The sequence below is a fragment of the Schistocerca nitens genome, chromosome 8, assembly GCF_023898315.1.
Source record: "Schistocerca nitens isolate TAMUIC-IGC-003100 chromosome 8, iqSchNite1.1, whole genome shotgun sequence".
NCBI lineage: Eukaryota > Metazoa > Arthropoda > Insecta > Orthoptera > Acrididae > Schistocerca > Schistocerca nitens.
In genome coordinates, this window is record NC_064621.1 from 370975176 (window position 1) to 370996599 (window position 21424).

The following is a 21424-nucleotide window of genomic DNA, read 5'->3' on the forward strand; positions in this document are numbered from 1 at the left end:
ACATAAAATTATAAATTTCTGCTTACTTTTTAAACACTCTTCATGTTGCAAGAATTGTTAAGTTTCAATACAGTTCTTCAAAGAAAACTTCTACCTTTCAGTAGAAACACAAAGTAAGAACAAGCCATAAATTCTACAGATTGATTGAATTATGTGCGGTTCGTTTTACAGATAGCAGTAGAGGAACATATACCATATTCACATGAACAGGCATTCGGTTCTATGTTTGTAGTAGATCCTGACTTCCGTTCTTATGTTAATATTACTTACTCTATTGTTGTATTTCGAAAGAAGCTATCGTCTTTTGTATTACTTATGGTCTTAATGCATTTGTCTAAAAATAAACGCAGCCGAGACGTATCTGTGTACGGCGTCGCCACAGATTTAAATCGCGCGCCGCGGCGGGGCCGGTACTACGTTGTGAAACAGCTTGTAGAAGCGCCTTGTGACGTAGCTGGGTTGGCAGAGTGGGGACTCGCTCGCTCGCCCTTCAGTTTACCGATAGACTACACTCCTGGAAATGGAAAAAAGAACACATTGACACCGGTGTGTCAGACCCACTATACTTGCTCCGGACACTGCGAGAGGGCTGTACAAGCAATGATCACACGCACGGCACAGCGGACACACCAGGAACCGCGGTGTTGGCCGTCGAATGGCGCTAGCTGCGCAGCATTTGTGCACCGCCGCCGTCAGTGTCAGCCAGTTTGCCGTGGCATACGGAGCTCCATCGCAGTCTTTAACACTGGTAGCATGCCGCGACAGCGTGGACGTGAACCGTATGTGCAGTTGACGGACTTTGAGCGAGGGCGTATAGTGGGCATGCGTGAGGCCGGGTGGACGTACCGCCGAATTGCTCAACACGTGGGGCGTGAGGTCTCCACAGTACATCGATGCTGTCGCCAGTGGTCGGCGGAAGGTGCACGTGCCCGTCGACCTGGGACCGGACCGCAGCGACGCACGGATGCACGCCAAGACCGTAGGATCCTACGCAGTGCCGTAGGGGACCGCACCGCCACTTCCCAGCAAATTAGGGACACTGTTGCTCCTGGGGTATCGGCGAGGACCATTCGCAACCGTCTCCATGAAGCTGGGCTACGGTCCCGCACACCGTTAGGCCGTCTTCCGCTCACGCCCCAACATCGTGCAGCCCGCCTCCAGTGGTGTCGCGACAGGCGTGAATGGAGGGACGAATGGAGACGTGTCGTCTTCAGCGATGAGAGTCGCTTCTGCCTTGGTGCCAATGATGGTCGTATGCGTGTTTGGCGCCGTGCAGGTGAGCGCCACAATCAGGACTGCATACGACCGAGGCACACAGGGCCAACACCCGGCATCATGGTGTGGGGAGCGATCTCCTACACTGGCCGTACACCACTGGTGATCGTCGAGGGGACACTGAATAGTGCACGGTACATCCAAACCGTCATCGAACCCATCGTTCTACCATTCCTAGACCGGCAAGGGAACTTGCTGTTCAACAGGACAATGCACGTCCGCATGTATCCCGTGCCACCCAACGTGCTCTAGAAGGTGTAAGTCAACTACCCTGGCCAGCAAGATCTCCGGATCTGTCCCCCATTGAGCATGTTTGGGACTGGATGAAGCGTCGTCTCACGCGGTCTGCACGTCCAGCACGAACGCTGGTCCAACTGAGGCGCCAGGTGGAAATGGCATGGCAAGCCGTTCCACAGAACTACATCCAGCATCTCTACGATCGTCTCCATGGGAGAATAGCAGCCTGCATTGCTGCGAAAGGTGGATATACACTGTACTAGTGCCGACATTGTGCATGCTCTGTTGCCTGTGTCTATGTGCCTGTGGTTCTGTCAGTGTGATCATGTGATGTATCTGACCCCAGGAATGTGTCAATAAAGTTTCCCCTTCCTGGGACAATGAATTCACGGTGTTCTTATTTCAATTTCCAGGAGTGTATATCGGGTGGAGAGTGGTATCGCTGATTCGTGCGGAGACTGGCAAATGACCCGTAAATGATGTAAGTATATGTAGCCCACTGCGGAGAGACAAAACAATGTTCGCTTACACTATTGGCGACAGAACACTGGAAACAACAATGTACGTGAAATATCTAGTAGTGATTGCGCAAAGCGACCTGAGGCAGAATAATCAAATAATACTAGTACAAGAAAATCTGATTCCAAGCTGATGTTCGTTATAAGAATACTAAAGAAACATAGCTCCTCTGTATCTGGTTGGCATTTATAATCAATCGTTGATACTTAACGGGTAGTACTAATAGAGGACTCGGCGAAGATACAACAAAGAGCTACACGTTTCGTCACGGGTTCCTTTAATAAGCCCAAGAGTTAAGCCGTCGTCTCACGGGACGTGAAAGCATCTACATCTACATCTACATCTACATCCATACTCCACAAGCCACCTGACGGTGTGTGGCGGAGGGTACTTTGAGTACCTCTGTCGGTTCTCCCTTCTTTTCCAGTGGATGAGGAGCTCTTGACGTCACAGTGTGGAATTCCGTGTTTCACTACACTGCAAACGTGAAATGAAAAATTTGGCGTGTCAGATTTTTGCTACATTGAGATGAACGTGGCCAACGAGACGCGATGTCGTTTCACGTCACAAGCAGAACTCAGGAGCCGCCATATTGTATTGAGTTAAACTACGTATTTGGTGGGTTTTCTTCATCATAGAATTCATGCTATAAGTATAAGCTATTTCACAGCATCAGCAAACTGAAGATCTCTCGAAAAAACGTCCTTTTTAGCTACGATTTGTTTAATAAAATGACGGGAAACTTATATCAATAGGTAATGGCTCCCCGTATTCAACATTTCTACTGTCGTAACTTGTGTGCTATGAAAGAATGCCGTTTCAGTGCTACGGCAGAATGACGATCTGTCAAAAGGGCGTCATTTTGATACAATTTGTCATATTTAAATATCAAATAACGACATATGTGGATACAGTCATTACCTAATGCATATCATATATATCATGTTAAAGTCGTAGCTGAAAGATTTACAGAAAAAAAGGTGACAGCGTCGTGGACTCCGAATCGAAAGATAGGAGGTTAGTGTCTAACTTCTCTTAAATTTTTTTTTCGTTTAGGTTTCTAAAAGATTCTGGGCCTTTCTTATTAATTTAATAAAAATAGTACCAGCAATAATCTGTGTTATTTATTGTTGTCGTTGTTGTAGTCTTCAGTCAGACGCCTGGTTTGATGTAGCTCCATGCTACTCTATCCTGCTGCCCTGCATCTCAGAATAACTACTGCAACTTATATCTTTCTGAATCTGCTTACTGTATTCATCTCTTGGTCTCCTACTACGGTTTAATTTCCCGTTCCCACCCACACACTTCCCTCAAATACTAAACTGAGGTGGTGATCCCTTGACGTCTTAGAATGTGTCCTACCAACTGATCCCTTCTTTTGGTTAAGTTATGCCACAAATCTCTTGTTTCCCAATTCTATTCAGTACTTCCTCATTAGTTACGTGATCGACCCATCAAATTTTCAGCGTTCTTCTGTAGAATCATATTTCGAAAGCTTCTATTCTCTTCTTGTCTAAACTAGTTATCGTCCATGTTTCAATCCGTACATGGTTACAATCCGGACAAATACTTCAGAAATGAGTTCCTGACACTTAAATCTATATTCGATCTTAACAAAATTCTCTTCTTCAGAAACGCTTTTCTTGACATTGCCAGTCTACGTGTTATATCCTGTCTCCTTCCGTCATCATCAGTTATTTTGCTGCACAAATAGCAGACCTCATCTACTGTTTTAAGTGTCTCTTTTCCTAATCTGCTTCTCTTAGCTTCACCCGTGAGCCGTGGTGGAAACTGCTGTTTTGAAGAGCGCGCCGCAGCGCGTAGTGTGAAGCAGTCGCCCTCCGCTTATGGCGGTGGCGCCGCTGTGGCAGTCGCAGCTTTGGTGTCTCCCTCTGGTGGGAGAGGGGAAAGGTTGCCTGTTCATGTGCATTTAAGGGGCGCTATGAGCTCGTCAGTTGGTCAGTCGGTCAGTTCGAGAGTCAGCCTGGAGTCAGTCTCGGTCAGTCTCTCGTACCCAGCTTGCTAGTCTGTCCCTCGTCCGCATCTGTGAGACAGTGTCTGGCTGTCGTTCGGAGTGCTGGTATGTCGGTCGTTCGGATCAAACTTTAAAGCCGGCAAAATGAGAGTCTTTCCACTCCGCCAGCAAGAGAATTCAGCGAGTAGTCGCACGGTCGGGGCTTAGTTCCTGCATCTTGAGTCTGAGCGTAAGGCAATGGTCATTGGCGGTTGGATCGATCGGTTGGTCGGTCGCGCACTGAGACAGAAGATGACTTGTCCGTCTTGAGCTTCGGCGAATGTGAGGTCGCCAACTTAGTACGCCGCTCTTCAACTTACAGAATTTTTTTTTAAAAAATGAAGATAATAAATAATAAGAGCAGGCGATAAAATCGGTGACTTAAATGGTAAAACGGCGGAAAATTTTGGAACTTAAAACATAAAACAAAGGGTTGGTGATGCTAATAAAATACACAGGAAGCAGACAGGTAAAATAATAGGTTCAAATGGTTCAAATGGCTCTGAGCACTATGGGACTCAACTGCTGTGGTCATAAGTCCCCTAGAACTTAGAACTACTTAAACCTAACTAGCCTAAGGACATCACACACATCCATGCCCGAGTCAGGATTCGAACCTGCGACCGTAGCAGTCGCACGGTTCCGGACTGCGCGCCTAGAACCGCGAGACCACCGCGGCCGGCGTAAAATAATAGGCAGACCATTAAAAAACACAGCGACAGTCTGGTTTCTGTTCACAAGAGATATAAAAATCACACCCAGCGACAGCATTATTTCTGTTCACAACACTTTGGAAAGACACACAACACTGAACACTCACTTGAACACTGCACTAAAAAGTTGGCACAAATATGACACACCACAGCTGAGGACAGACGAGGGGAACCTGGACAGTGTATGACAATGTAATGAGAGTGGCACGTAAAGTGCCCTCCGCCACACACCGTCGGGTGGCTTGCGTAGTATACATGTAGACGTAGACGTACACAGATGATGGGAAAGAAAAGGAGGGGAGGAGAGGAAAAACGAAGTGGGGGGAGGGGGGAAGGAGCTGACGGAGGACAAGGACTCATAAGAGGGGGGGGGGCTGGGCAGACGCGAGAGGGAGTGGGGAAAGGCAGAAGAGGGGAATGCAAAACTACTCAGGGAAGGGGGAGAAGGGAGCCAGAGAGAGGGTAGGGGGGGAAAAACAGGATGGAAGGAGGGGAAGAGGGAGCCCATGGAAAGGACAGAGGAAAGGAGGGGGAGATGAGAATCAAAGCTAATAGGAGGGATAAATGGAAGGAGAGAGGGCTTCACCTGGAAGGGGGAGTAGATGCAAGCGACCTTGAGAAAGGAGATCAAGGGTGTAGAGATGGAGGGTAGGGGACACAACAAAGATGGCACAGCAGAGGGTGGGGGTTGGAGAGGAGAGGAGCAACCAGGGGATGAGGGGGATCAAGGTGGATGGAGGTGTAGAGTATGCAGATATGTTCAAGGAATCGGAGCAGATGGGAGAAAGGAATCAGGTAGTAGAGAATCAGCGTGGGGTACAGGAGGTGTATATGTAAGGTGAGGCAGAGTGCCTGGAGCTCGAGGATCTGGATGGACTTACAGAATTTGCGGGGGGGGGGGGGGCAGATATACAGGTGGGACTGGCGTAACAGAGGATGGGGTGGAGTAAGAATTAGTGGGTGTGGAGGATGGTACAGGTGTTCAACCCCCATGTCTAGCCAGAGAGGAGTTTGAGGAGTCAGAGGCGGTTGTGGGCTTTGGACTGGATGGAGCGGAGATGAGGGATCCAGGTGAGATGACGGTCAATGGTGAGGCCTAGATAGATGAGGGTGGGGGAGAGGTGGTCAGGGCAGGCATAGATGGTAAAGGAGAAATCCAGGAGCCGGAAGGAGCGAGTGGTACGACCTACGATGGAAGGATTGATTTTCAGGAGCCATTGGTTACACCATGACGCAAAAAGATCAAATTGATTCTGGAGAAGGCGTGGGGACCGTTGGAGGGTAGGAGCGAGGGCAAGGAATGCGGTGTCATTAGCATACTGCAGGAGGTGTACTGGAGAGGGGGGTTAGGGCATATCTGCCGTGTACAGGAGATAGAGGAGAGGGGAGAGGACAGAGGCCTGGGGCACGCCTGCAGAGGGGTAGAAGGTGTGGGAATTGGCTTTATGAATGGTAACGTAGGAGGGGCGGTGGTTGAGGAAGGAGGCAATCAGACGGACGTAGTTGACAGGAGGGGCGTAGGTCTGGAGTTTAAACAGGAGACCGGGATGCCAGACACGGTCGTAGGCCTTTTCGAGATCGAGTGATACAAAAATGGCGGAGCTACGGGAGTTAAGCTGGAGGGAGAGGAGATGAGTGAGGCGGAGGAGTAGGTCATCGGCAGAGAAGGAAGGTCGAAAGCCACATTGGGTGTTGGGGAGGAGGTGGTGATGGATGCGCCGTGTAAGGATGGATTCCAAGAGCTTGCTGAACACCCAGGTGAGACATATAGGGCGATAGGAGGAGGCATCAGATGGAGGCTTGTCGGGTTTGGAGAACATCAGGATACGGGAGGTTTTCCACAGGGAGCAAAGTAACGTTAGACACCATAAATATTCAACATAAAACTGAAAATGGGATGAATATTCAAATAAGTTAACGAACAACTTCTAATTTTATGTATGTCAGATCACTGTAGAGCATTATTCACTGTTTGAGTCATCTACTTGTGTAGAGTCTTCTTCGTGACTTCCTCCGCTTTTCTCCGTCAATCGCTAACAGAATGAAACCATCTAATTTATGCGCGTCCATTTTCGTAAAGAAAGTGTGTGGTTTATGCACCAGATTCCGCAGAGCACCGCTAGAGGTCGCTAAGAGCACAAATCACGTTAACCAGCTCGACCCGTGTGTCGACTGTGCCGTCTCTCTTCATGTGGGAAGTCACACCCGCCTCCACGTTAACGTTAGCTGTCTCGTCCCATGTGAAGACGGCTGTGCAGAGATTACCAAATTCCAGTAGCAGACACTACAAGAGAGGCTTTGTGCATCGAGAGAAGTTTACTGTTAAGATTCCCAAGGCAAATAAAGTCGCGTGAAGCAACCAAAACGAGAAAATCAGGTATTGTAGGACCTGTACGTTGAGTCGCGGTTAATCATTCTACCCACCCACGAGAATGGGGCAGATGAGTACTTCGTAGGGTGGGGCAAGAATACTTTCCATCACACATCGGCTTTTCGAACAGAGATGCGTGGTCGATCACATACAGAAGCGAGACGCTTCGCTGAACAACACAAAATACAACAGATGGGTGTAAATAGAGACAGCATTTTGGAAACATGCTTGATGGAAATGGAAAGAATTATACTGTGAAGCACCTGACCGACATTTATCAAACTTCGTGGAGATCTCCCATATTACATAGGGTGTTAAATGATTAAGCTTTTATTCCATTAGACAACGATGTCAATCATCAACATCAGTAACAGGTGTGACGGCCAGGAGTAAGAATGCTCTCGTTTACTCATTGTGTCATGTCAGCAAACACCTCCCGAGTTTTACGAAAAATGCATATTTGCGCCATCAGCTGTACAATTACATGTTTGTTCTCTGCCGATTTCAATTGTAGCTACCATCAGCATACGAGAAAAACAGTATTCATCAACGTTTCAAAAATAAATTTTCGTCAAATACGAAACGTTTTTTATCCTGTGACTTATACTGTTTTTCTCCTGTGGAGTTGGTAGTTATAGCTGAAACCGGTAGAGAACAAACATGTAATTGTACAGCTGATGGAGCAAATATGCTTTTCTCAAAATGCTTAACAGCCACAGACAGTCACTTAAGAAAAGACCGAATGTTATGTCGAGAAATTTACTGCCAGGCCTGAAAAACTTACTGTATCAATTCATGTCTATTTCTGGAGGAGGGTGGTCATCCCTTAGCATCCCAGGCGTGCCCAACTGGAATAAATGGGATCCATACGTTCCTTAGCACCTTTGTGGTATAAATTGCAGTGATGGGTCTCGCATTATCCTGTACGGACATGTCATTTGGTACCCTGGTCATCAACACATTGGCAAGCTTTCAGTCTCCCAGAGAAAACTAAAAATTCAGACTGTTGACATCTGTAATAGCTCCCCACACGATGATTCCACAAGCCGGACAGCTGTTGTCCTCCAAATACCACTTCTTGTGTCATTTCATTAGGTCAGACTAGTGATGGGCTAAACTGCGATTTTCCGATATCAGTGATTTCTGTGAATGCTACTTTTCAGTATCTGTTATTCTTAACTGCGATTTGTCGCAGTTAAGAGTCGCAGTTAAGGAACATAGGTCGTGTATCCCTCCGCCACTGCTATTTCTGCGATTTCTGCTACTTCCGCGATTTCTGCGACTTCTGCTACTTCTGTGACTTCTGCGATTTCTGCTACTTCTGTGACTTCTGCGATTTCTGCTACTTCTGCGATTTCTGTGACTTCTGCTACTTCTGCGATTTCTGTGACTCCTGCGATTTCTGCGACTTACCACTGTATGAAAAAGTTACATCTGTCAACACAGAAAATTGCATCGCAACAAACTTGTCATTGGCAAGTATGTTTTACGTTTTTTCTTCCATTGGCTTTAATTTTGTATTAAAGAAACAACTGTGAAAATATTAATAGTGTAATTAATATGTAAGTAGCCGTACAGTACCGTAATAGTTCGTATTTAGAAAATGAATTCTAACATATTGTTATGTTCACAGGTACCTGAACTACATTTCAGTCACTCAGTAAAGTGATAACTCAAAATATCATTGTCAACAGATCTGAAGAAATTGCCACTGCGTCTTTAGACCGTTTTCGTCAGCAAAAATTGTTTAATAATCCCTGTGTTTTTGCAGACACAGTTCTGACTCTGATTACTGGTTTCTGTACGTATCTATTCACATCAAGGCTGTTGGGAGAGATTCAAGACAGCTCTTAGAGGATTTGCAGTTTAAAAGTGAAATAATTGTGAAATAAGTGTGTGAATGATTAAACTGTGTTTTATTAAAGTTGTTGTGCGATTTTAAAGGAATAATAAATGTCAAATACAGTGAGTGAATAATAAAAATCTCATTTTCCACATGTTTAAGCCGTCCTATACCCATAATTTTCCGCCACTTACTTATTGGTAAACACTTGTTGGAGAGCGACATGCCGCCCCCCCCTCCCCCCCTTTCTCCACAATCTTGGTGTGACACTGACCTGTAACATATCCCGAAGTCTACAATATGCATTTTGAGGCTGTTGATATGAAAGTGGGAAGTACAGATCTTCCAGTTAAATCAGGAATAGCTTAAGTGCATTACTTGAAAGTAACACAGGAAAAGCTTACTTATGTAGGTGGTAGTAGTGTCGGCAAAAAGTTCTTGTGTGTGAAGTTACCATGTAGAACACCAGGTGTAAAACTTTTCTCCCGAGTCTTGAACTGTGTCGGAACAATAGTGAGGCATTCATATGACTGTTTCCATTTCTCTACACTTATACAGATGTCTGAGTTCTGCTGTGTTAACATTGCAAAGTCCTGTAGGCATGTGGAGTATTAACCAAAACTGTCATATTGGAAGCAGAATCAAACACATTTGTTACGTTACTTGATATTTTCAGGAGAAAAGGGCAATGTTGCTTCTTATTAATATAATACATTCAGAGTCACAGCAGTATTTGACCAACCATAACTGATGCTGAATGTGCATGTCGTCATATAATATGAAAGGCTTATTTCAATAGTGGTACAAGTCCATTACCTCCACTTTTCTGTCTATAATGCTTCTGAAATTAGTGATCCAAACAAACATAAATAAAGGTTCATCTCTAGCAAGAAGCCATATGCTTGAATATTTCTGGTATCTCAACTGCAGATTTTTTAGCGCTCATTTAACTTTACGACTCTGTATCTCAAAATGAACAAAAATGGACTTGTACCACTATTGAAATAAGCCCTTCATATGCACACACAGCACATCGATCTCGTGAGGCACAAGGCTCTCATAACGAAGTACGTACGTCGGTCAACAGATGACACTAGAAAAAGTATGTTAACTGCGCTTTTTAGTTACTACTTGCGACTCTTAGTTGCGATTTGTCACAGAAATCGCAGTTTGACTCGGTAGCGAATAGCGTAGTATGAACTTTGCTCAACAGATGGGAGTGCTAACTGCGCTTTTTAGTTGCTACTTGCGACTCTTAGTTGCGATTTGTCACGGAAATCGCAGTTGGACTCAATAGTGTATCGCAAAGATGGGCGTAGTACGAACTTTGACCCACAGATGGCACTGTTAACCGCGCTTTCTAGTTGCTACTTGCGACTCTTAGTTGCGACATGTCACGGAAATCGCAGTTAGACTCGATACCGTATCGCAGAGATGGACGTAGTACGAACTTTGGCCAACAGATGGCACTGTTAACTGCGCTTTTTAGTTGCTACTTGCGACTCTTAGTTGCGACTTGTCACGGAAATCGCAGTTGGACTCCATAGCGTACCGCAGAGATGGACGTAGTACGAACTTTGGCCAACAGATGCCACTGTTAACCGCGCTTTTTAAATGCTACTTGCGACTCTTAGTTGCGACTTGTCACTGAAATCGCAGAAAGCAGTGCTAAATTCGACCAATAGATGGCTCACGTCTTTGAATGTGAAATACTTATTGCGACTGCTAACTGTGACTGAAATCGCAGTTAGATTCTGTAAAGTTGCTACTGTGATATCTGTGACTTCTCAGTCACTGTGATTTCTAACAGATACGCGATTTCCTGCCCACCACTAGGTCAGACACATCATCGTCAATATGGCAAACAGAATCGAGATTCATCGGTGAGTACTGCGGAATGTCACTGAATGTCGCATGTGACCCTGGTTTCATGTAAGCCTCTGTTGTCTGTGGTATGGAGTCAGCTGTAAGCTATGCAAGCTGATCCGAGATCTCAACCTAGCTTCCCGAAATGTGTTCCCAGCGATTTAATATGACTATCTGCGGCAATCTCTGCCTGGAGTCTTTTCGTTAGCTCTAGCTTAACAGTCCTTCAATCTACTCGTGGTGGAGTCCTTTTTGAAGCACCCATCCCAACTGTTACTCAGCAGAAATGTATTAGGGGCAAATGTAATATTTTTTCAACGTTTTCTCCGGCCAGCAACGGGCCAAGGCAAATCAGGCCAATGACTCACCCTACCTTGAAGTCCGAAACATGGGGATAACCTGCACAAACGCGTCGTCTGGGCAAACAGTGTTGCGATTTTCACCTTCTAACGCCGCTTCCTTTGGACAAAAAATTGAAAATATAGAACAGTGCCGATGACCCAATAAAAGTTCCAAAATCCAAGATCAAAATTTCAAGTCCAACTTGAATAGCATCACTTGAATATTGGCAAGTATACAGAAAGGAAGTAAGTGACTTAATATTTTGAAAAGGGAAAGAAAAGAAATAGTATCAATTAGTTTCAAATTAAAATAATAGTAGATCGCAAAGTAGTGTACTTATAGATCACGGAATAGAGCGAGTGAACTCAAAGAATACTCTTTGTGAGCACTCTCTGCCTAATACAGAAGAAAAAATTCATACATTGTTAATGTGCTGCTAGCGCTTGCTGGATCAGGTCATATCTCAACGTATGGTCCCGAGTTCGAGTCTCGGTCCGGCACACAGTTTTAATCTGTCAGGAAGTTTCAGCTCAAAATGATGTCCGTCAACCTCAATGCATTTGGCAATACGTGTAACGACATTCCTCTCAACAGCGAGTAGTTCGCCTTCCGTAATGTTCACACATGCATTGACCATGCTCTGATGCATGTTGTTAGGCGTTGTCGGTGGATCACGATAGGAAATATCCTTCAACTTTCCCCACAGAAAGAAATCCAGGGACGTGAGATCCGATGAACGAGCGGTCCATGGTACGGTGCTTCGACGACCAATCCACCTTTCATGAAATATGCTATTCAATACCTCTTCAACCGCACGCGAGCTACGTGCCGGACATCCATCATGTTGGAAGTACATCGCCATTCTGTCATGCAGTGAAACATCTTGTAGTAACAGCGGTAGAACATCACGTAGAAATTGGCATACATTGCACCATTTAGATTGCCATCGATAAAATGGGGGCCAATTATCCTTCCTCCTATAATGCCACAACATACATTAACCCGCCAAGGTCGCTGATGTTCCACTTGTAGCAGCCATCGTGGATTTTCCGTTGCCCAATAGTGCATATTATGCCGGTTTACGTTACCGCTGTTGGCGAATGCGCTTCGTCGCTAAATAGAACGCGTGCAAAAACCTGTCATCGTCCCGTAATTTCTCTTGTGCCCAGTGCCAGAATTGTGCACGATGTTCAAAGTCGTCACCATGAAATTCCTGGTGCTTAGAAATATGGTACGGGTGCAATCGATGTTGATGTAGCATTCTCAACACCGACGTTTTCGAGATTGCCGATTCTCGCGCAATTTGTCTGCTACAAATGTGCGGATTAGCCGCGACAGCAGCTAAAACACTATCATTTGTTGTAGGCCGTGGTTGACGTTTCACATGTGGCTGAACACTTCCTGTTTCCTTAAATAACGTAACTATCCGGCGAACGGTCCGGACACTTGGATGATGTCATCCAGGATACCGAGCAGCATGCACAGCACACGCCCGTTGGGTATTTTGGTCACAATAGCCATACATCAACACGATATCGACGTTTTCCGCAATTGGTAAACGGTCCATTTTAACACGGGTAATGTATCACGAAACAAATACCGTCCGCACTGGCGGAATGTTAAATGATACCACGCACTTGATGTATGTGACTATTACTGCGCCATCTATCACAAAGCGAAAAATGTGGTCCAACTAAAACATTCATATTTCTTTACGTACTAAACGAATATGTAATAAAAATTGGTGTTCCTATTTTTCAAAAAAAGCAGTTGATATCCGTTTGACCCATGGCAGCGCCATCTAGCTGGCCAACTATAGCGCCATCTGGTTTCCCCCTTCAAGCTAGACGAGTTTCGTTCTTTGTAGTTTTTTTCGTTTGACGCATATTTCGTGAGATATTTGGCCCGGTCACTATCAATGGACCACCCTGTATATAATTAAGATGAGACGGCCAGTGAAATCTTCTGTGCAGATGCACTCCAGGCTCGAACTCTTACGGGAATCGGCTAAATGCCGCAAATAATGAGGATAATGGGCAAGGGGCACTACATCAGTAGTGTATGGACCAGCTGAGAATTTAGGTCGGACAGGAGGCGCGCAAGGGTATTCCGGGCGGTTGCGCTGACCACTGTATCTGGATTGCACAGTGGTCGGCGCATCTGCCTACTAAGCAGAAGGCACAGGTTTGAACCCCGTTCCAACAGAAGTTTTCAATTTTCCCCATCGATTTAAATCTAAGCTCACTTGTAGTCAATGTCTGTAAACGCAGATAAAAGACATAGAGGAAATGGAAACTTACTATCGACAAACAGATATTACATGACTAAGATTTGCAATCCAAAAGGTATCGGACAATCATACAGAGGAGGGTAAATAGTGAAGCACAAGTCACATGTTGTGAGAAAGAAGTTACTGTATGATTAACGTTGAAAACCGTGAAAAAGATTAACGACACGAAAGTGATACATATTGTAAAAAAAAAAATACACCCGTGAAACCATTCAATGGAGAACTGTACAATGATTGTTAACAAAATATTTGAAGGAAAAGTGTAATTACATAAGTGAGATTCGGAAGCAGAAATGAAACTTCCTGTGTAGAAAGAGGTGTTATAGAAGCCACCAGAAGAAAAAAAATTGGAAGAATGAACAAATACCTCCGTTATACGAATATTTAATTTATATCGACAATGAAAATTACTGACCGTTTTGTAATAATTCACCGACTTCCAAATGGGTTGTCGTATATTAAAACCTTTACTGCATATGTATTTCCTTCTACTGTGTAACCTAATTTGGAAATTTGGAAATCTGTGCTAAGTTCCTATGTGACCAAAGTCCTGACGTCAACGGTCCCTATGCTTTCACACTACTTAGTCTAACTTAAACTAACTTACGCGAGCCGGCCGAAGTGGCCGTGCGGTTAAAGGCGCTGCAGTCTGGAACCGCGAGACCGCTACGGTCGCAGGTTCGAATCCTGCCTCGGGCATGGATGTTTGTGATGTCCTTAGGTTAGTTAGGTTTAACTAGTTCTAAGTTCTAGGGGACTAATGACCTCAGCAGTTGAGTCCCATAGTGCTCAGAGCCATTTGAACCATTTAACTTACGCGAAGGACAATACACACACCCATGCCCGAGGGAGGACTCGAACCTCCGACGGGGGAAGCCGAACCTAATTTGGTTTTTCCTCCATGCTCTATTATTCTATGTGGTCAAGGGTTATTTAAAGCTATTGCACATCATCAGTATTTTTTTAGTTCTTACAAATAAGTTAACCGCTTACTGATTTATAGCGTTTCATTTGATACGTGTAACACTCAGGGTTAAGGCTAAGCAAAGATATTCGTACAGCAGACGATACGCTAAGTACACGTTGCTACTCTTCTGCTTTTTGCAGTTAAAAAACTGTCATTACAACTGTCAACTTTGTTACAATGGTCACACATAGCAATCAGTGCTTATCCTACAAAAATATTTTGCAGACCTGCTTTAAAAGTCATCTTAGTAATGTGATTCTTCTGCATCACTACCTTATACACAGAAACGCCACCTCCCAATCCTCTTTCTCTCTGTCGCACACACACACACGCACACACACACACACACACACACACACACACACACACACAAAGACACACACACACACACACACACACACACACAGAGAGAGAGAGAGAGAGAGAAAGAGAGATGCTTCTGAAAATGGTTCTTCTTGTGAAAAGAATGTTATACGTTACTTTAAATAATTACTCGAAAAACGTAAATATTTTCCCAAAATGAAAACTGTATGAGGCACGACAGAAATGCGAACGGTTTTATTTAGATTCTCGCCCATTTTCAAGTGTAAGTAATTAGTTAATGAGAATGCCTAACTGCAAAGTTAACAGTCTAGTGCAATGCATAAAAACAGTGATTTACTATAAGCATGAAATATACGAGGGCCGTTCAGAAAGTAACCTCCGGTTGATTTAAAAAAATACACCAAGTTAAATAAAAATATTTTAATATATACATCTTACAACTACATCTTTGCACTATTTTTCTACATAGTCTCCATAGCGATTGAGGCACTTATCGTATCTCTTCACAAGCTTTGAAATTCCTTCTGCATAAAAATCACCCGCTTGTGCCTGGAGCCAGCCAATCTTGCTGTCACTATCTCGTACAAGAGAGTCTTAGAAATCTGTGGAAAACCAGTAGACAACTCCGACATTGAGAAACGTCGATTTTCACGAACTTTTGCATCAACTGTCTGAACGAGTTCGTCAGTCACCAATGATGGTCTACCACTCCTCTCTTCATCATGAACGTTTTCTCGTCCACTTTTAAATAAACGTACCCATTCACGGACAACTCCTTCACTCATAACTCTTGGTCCGTACACGGCACAAAGCTCACGATGAATAGCTGCTGCAGAATATCCTTTGGCTGTAAAAAACCTTATGACAGCACGCACTTCACATTTGGCGGGGTTTTCTATTGCAGCACACATTTCAAACTGCCACAAAAACTAAACTAGCGCAGGTACGACGTTCACTCGACCACGGCTTGATGCCGACTGACCTGTCGAGTGCGTGAACGCACAGATGGCGTCGCTACTCCCCCCACAACCCGCACTGTGACCAATCGGAGGTTACTTTCTGAACCGCCCTCGTATATAACATCCAAACGGTTAGTAGTATGTTAGAATTGCGAAACTTACAATAGTAGCTTGAAACAGCGTTACACAAGCTACGAGGACGCTGGAAAGAAACTGAACCAGCACTGTCGAATTCATAACACCTTCAAGGTAAGTTGTGAATCTGCAAAAAGAAAATCTCAGTATTTTTTTTTACAAGAAAAGCAAAATTTTTCTCAAAAATATCACCCATCTGATCTACGATACACACTCGACAATTTTTTGGTGAGATCTGACGAGATCACATAGCTCTCTGTACATTCTACTGTGGGCTTCCGTCAGCACACCGTTGTCGGGCGATGCTGTAATAGGCCTTAGATTAGATGGGCCGCTTAAGTGATCCGTTTCCAGACGGAGCTTGGTGAAGCGCACGTTCAGAATGGTGAGCTGGGCTGTGACGTGTATCATGACGCTGGCGTAGAACATGTCGAGACCGACGCTGACAAGGTGCCAGAAGAAGGTGGCGGTGCACTGAGTCACGTAGGATAGCTCGTACAGTGGTACCGAGGTGAAGTTGAGTCCGTGCATCGGTATGAACGGCAGGTGCTTCTCCGACGTGTCTTCGAGGAGAGGCATAACAAACCACAGAGGACCAAGCACGTTCAAGTATCCAAGGGTTATGAACGTGAGACGCAAGGCCTTCTTCCGCGCCATCTGAAAAGTGGACACCATCGTCTCGTTCCCCTGGTAGTACTGCTCGTGGTAACGGACGACGCCGTCGAGTCTCTGCACCAGCTGATAGTAGACGCTCCTGTTCTTCAAGAAGATGGTCATCTTGATAGCGCCTCCAAGCATGGTGATCATGGACAAGAGCGTCAGCGTGATCTCGTTGAGGTCGCCCCACGACAAGTAGAGTGTTCGCACTGCCATCAGCACGTGCGTCCACTTGACAACGAAGACGAAGGAGGTGAATACTGCGAACAGCCGTGGGGGACCTGCTGGCCACAAGCCGCCTGACGTCAGCACCCGGACGTTCCACTTGAGTACGGACTCCTGGTGTTGCGCTGACAGGCTGCCTTCCACGTTGTTCGTGAATTCCCTCATCCTGAGGAAAGGAAAAGTTACCAGCGTGAGGACACACGCACTGTAGTAACGATAACACAAATTTCTTTCATTACAATTGAAATATCTTATTATGATACGTCAGTGCTTCGATATGTGTTGTTCTGGTTCGTAACTATGGAAATCGATGCACGGGGAAGAGCTTATCAGCACTAATGTTGTAATTGTGGATATAAGCCTGCGCGGATGCGGATATCTGTGGGTGTATCAGCATATATGCACAATAACAATTACTTTGTGAAGTTAAAGGACAGTGTCAATACTACGATTTTAGACCGTTCTTGTATTAAAAGGGATAAAGAAGTAGTGATTATTATTTCTTAAATATTTTTTACTGCTTCAGCGACTTTTTAATAATATTTAGTACCACAGCGAGCTTTGGTTACATGCCGCAATCGTCAAAGGCATCACAGTTAAACGTACATTAATCTGAAGTGTGTTGAGCATTATTTTCTGCGTGTGCCAGTGAGACTACGCATCGAAATTTAACTCTGTATAGAAAGATTCATTTATTTCAGTGCAGGAGGAGTATACTAAAATGTTTTCATTTATGTCTTTATTTATATATCATTCCGAAAATTTATTTGACTGGCTCATAAAGCACGGTAAAAAACACATCAGCTGACACTTCTACATTCGGATGTTTACGTTCCAAAGACTCTAAATCGCTGAGATAAACAAATTACAGTTGCTAAGATAGGGCAAATAATTGATATAAAACTTTTTATAGAAGCACATTTATATTATTGTATTTGGTAGAGGGCCGCGCGGGGTCAGCCGAGCGGTCTAAAGCGCTGAAGTCATGGACTGTGCGGGTGGTCCCAGCGGAGGTTCGAGTCCTCCCTCGGGTATGGGTGTGTGTGTTTGCCCTTAGGATAATTTAGGTTGAGTAGTGTGTAAGCTTATGGACTGATGACTTTAGCAGTTAAGCCCCATAAGATTTCACACACATTTGAACATTTTTTTGCATTTGGTAGATCTTAATTATTTAGTATGTTAAAACAATTTTGGGAGAAATCTACAGTTACTTTCTGGCTTATCATTTAGCAACTTGTCATAAATTACATAACATATACCATGAATGAAAATGGCTAGTTCTTCATACAGGTCCATTTTGTGTCCCTTATCAATTTTATGTAAAGTATAAATACCGTTCGCGTAACCGTGTAATGGATGGCCAGTGTTATTAATGTGGGTGGCTACCGTTGATTTAGCATAATTGCATCGAAAAAAAGTCCAGTAAACGTGGGCTATAAATTTCATACAATCAGAGCTACAAGTACTTGTTCATCTTCGATATTGTGAAACTTCTCTCTTCTATTGAACAAGTGTCGATAGCTCTTAAGGTATGCATCTGAGAGCTCATGTTTAACAGGAATTTTTTCTTGTTTTTTTGTAAGAAACCCGTCCCCAAAATTTATGAATGTATTGCTGACACGCCTCGCATATTAGTGTTTTAGATTATATTGTCTTGAACTAAGTGCTGCTACATGAAGTGCTTATAGGCTAGCCTTGTGTAGATCCTCTATAGAGCAGGTGTTTGGACACAGCTCACACTGCAAGAGGTGGGTGGTAGTCTGCAGGTACATGTGCCCAAGTCATACGGAGCCTTGTTGCTCAAGAGCCCCCAACCCAAATGTCTGCAGCTTCAGAGCTCAGACTGTTGAGAGACATCCGGGTCTTTTACTCCTCCTCGATGCGACTCGGAGGGATTTCTTATGTGGCTATTGGTCTGTCTTTGAGGTGCGAGATCCTTTCTTCCTACATGCTGTCTTGTGCTTTGTGTTCTAACTGTGACGCTCTTTGAGATATAAAGAAAGCTTTTCCTAGATTTCAGCCGTTGGTGGGCGTTCAGACGGCCGTATAGCGGATTTATCGCCGGGGTTAACGCGTCTGTTTCCCCATTTCTGGCCAACACTTCCCGTGGTTGGCTCTGAGCACTATGGGACTCAACTGCTGTGGTCTTTAGTCCTCTAGAACTTAGAACTACTTAAACCTAACCAACCTAAGGACATCACACACATCCATGCCCGAGGCAGGATTCGAACCTTCGACCGTAGCAGTCGCACGGTTCCGGACTGCGCGCCTAGAACCGCGAGACCACCGCGGCCGGCAACACTTCCCGTGTGATGACGAGTGGTCCAATACCAGAAAAACAGTACAGCTTATGTCTAGGTCCTTTCTGGCAACATGTCATGATACGGCACGGTTCCGTGAGAGGTATGTGGACCTGCTTAGCAATACACAACCTACTCCATATCAGACACGCAAACTCTGCTGCCGAATAGTACAGGGTGTCCCACATAAAACCGGTAAGCCTCACGTACCGATTAATTATCTCTAGTCGAAGTGCTTGTCAACATTGTCTCGAAATTTGGATGCATTGCATTTTATCGGAAAGTTGAGTGCAGCTGTGTGTTCCTGCGTCAGTTGTGAGAAGGTCATATTTTTGAGTTGTTACAGAAATGGGGCAGTTTACACCAGAGCAGCGAACTGATATTGTGTTGTGTTACATAAGGTCAGCTTCCAACAAGAAATGTAAAGAAATGTTTCGAGGGAAGAATCCTGGAAGGAAACTTCCCACGACTAGTACTGTTCAAGACCTGTGCAAGAAATGGAGGGCAGTAGGATCCGTTCAGAATGTGCAGGGGACTAGGCGGCTGACAGTGAGGACCCGTGAAACTGTAGACAGATTTCTCATAGACATTACGAGAATCCCCCTCAAGTCGGTAAGGAGGTTATCGCAACAGGTTGGTGTATCTCGTACATCTTGTCATCCCTGAATTTCAACTCTTGCGCCACACTCACAAGACAGGCTTTTAATTTCATATCTTTTAGTAAAGATATGAAATTAAAAGCCTGTCCTGTGAATGTGGCGAAAGAGTTGAAATTCGGGGATAACTGTTGTAACTGACTGTCAACATCAATTGCTAAAGGTTACTTGCACCCTTTTCTTTACTTCAGGTCAGATAAGGCCTGGTTTCATTTCTCAAGTTATGTAAACCACAGAACTGCAGATACTGGTCGCTGCATGGAGAACTCTCTACTCAGAGAAGATATGTGTTTGGCGAGCGTTGTCTGGCATGCACGTAATTGGCCACTTATTTTTCAGTTACACCCTAAATAGGGCCTGATATCTAGATGTATTTGACTCTTTCTATGCACAATTAACAGATGCAGAGAAGCTGTATGCTGTACAAGATGGAACAACCGCTCAAACGTCCAACCAAATTATGGTCCACATCACCAACCTATTCCCTGAAGACAGACATGTCAGTAGAGGCCTCTGGTCCCCCAAGGTCCCCGCATTTACCATGTAAGATTTTTGTTTATGGAGCACACTAAAAAATAAAGTCTATGCTGACAATCGTCGCACAAAATACGATCTTAAACGGAACATTAGTATGGAAATTAACATCACGCCAGCAGAATTACAGTGTGTTGTTGTTAACAATATCACACGAAGTGAGTGATGCCAGCCCATTTCCACTACTTCTAGCATCTATGTAACGTTACTATTATTTATTCTTCTTTAGTTAGTTCAGTGTTACTTGAATCTCGAATGTGAAGCATACCAGTTTTATGTGGGACACCCTGAATAAAGCTAGGGCTGTAGTTCTTACTACCCAAGGCTGCACACCCCTTTTAATTTCTGCAATTTGTTGTTTATGTTGGTTCCGTTGTAATTTTATGTTTCATGTTCGTACCTTCTATCCAACGTGCCACTCAGATACGACGGTTTCGCACAGTGTTCCAATGGAGTGCCCTCCCAAGTCAATAGCAAGGTCCTTGTAGCCTTTCTGTTCTGCAGGGGGAACACACACACATTTCAGTGTTGGCATGATAGTGTGTGAGGCGACTGTAATAGGTAACAGACTGCTCCAGGGCTGCTGACAGATCTCCACGACCTCGGAGTTATGTCGTTTGGCAGCGATGGCGAGATTGTCAGTAAATATAAAACTTTGAGTGTACTATGGGAGAGGCTGGTCAAAAATAAAAATGTTAAAAAGCACCGGGGCAAGTACACTGCTCTGTTGGAGACTATTCTTCTGTCTTCTCCACCGGCTCAAGTCTTCGATTTTGGAGAAGGTTTCGAATCATTTCCCTCAGTTTATAGTCGCTGCTAGGATTGTGTAGCTTCTCTAAGGCTGTCTGGGGTTGGCTATATCGTAGGTCGCTCAACTGTTCAGAACGGCGGTCCGCCGGCCGAAGTGGCCGTGCGGTTAAAGGCGCTGCAGTCTGGAACCGCAAGACCGCTACGGTCGCAGGTTCGAATCCTGCCTCGGGCATGGATGTTTGTGATGTCCTTAGGTTAGTTAGGTTTAACTAGTTCTAAGTTCTAGGGGACTAATGACCTCAGCAGTTGAGTCCCATAGTGCTCAGAGCCATTTTTTGTTCGTTACCTTTAACGGAACTCTTCTGTCACATGGCCTTACAACTGCTAGAAGCATTTTTATGTTGTGAACGCTCTCGTGTGCATGTTTGGAATATGAGAAGTTGTTTC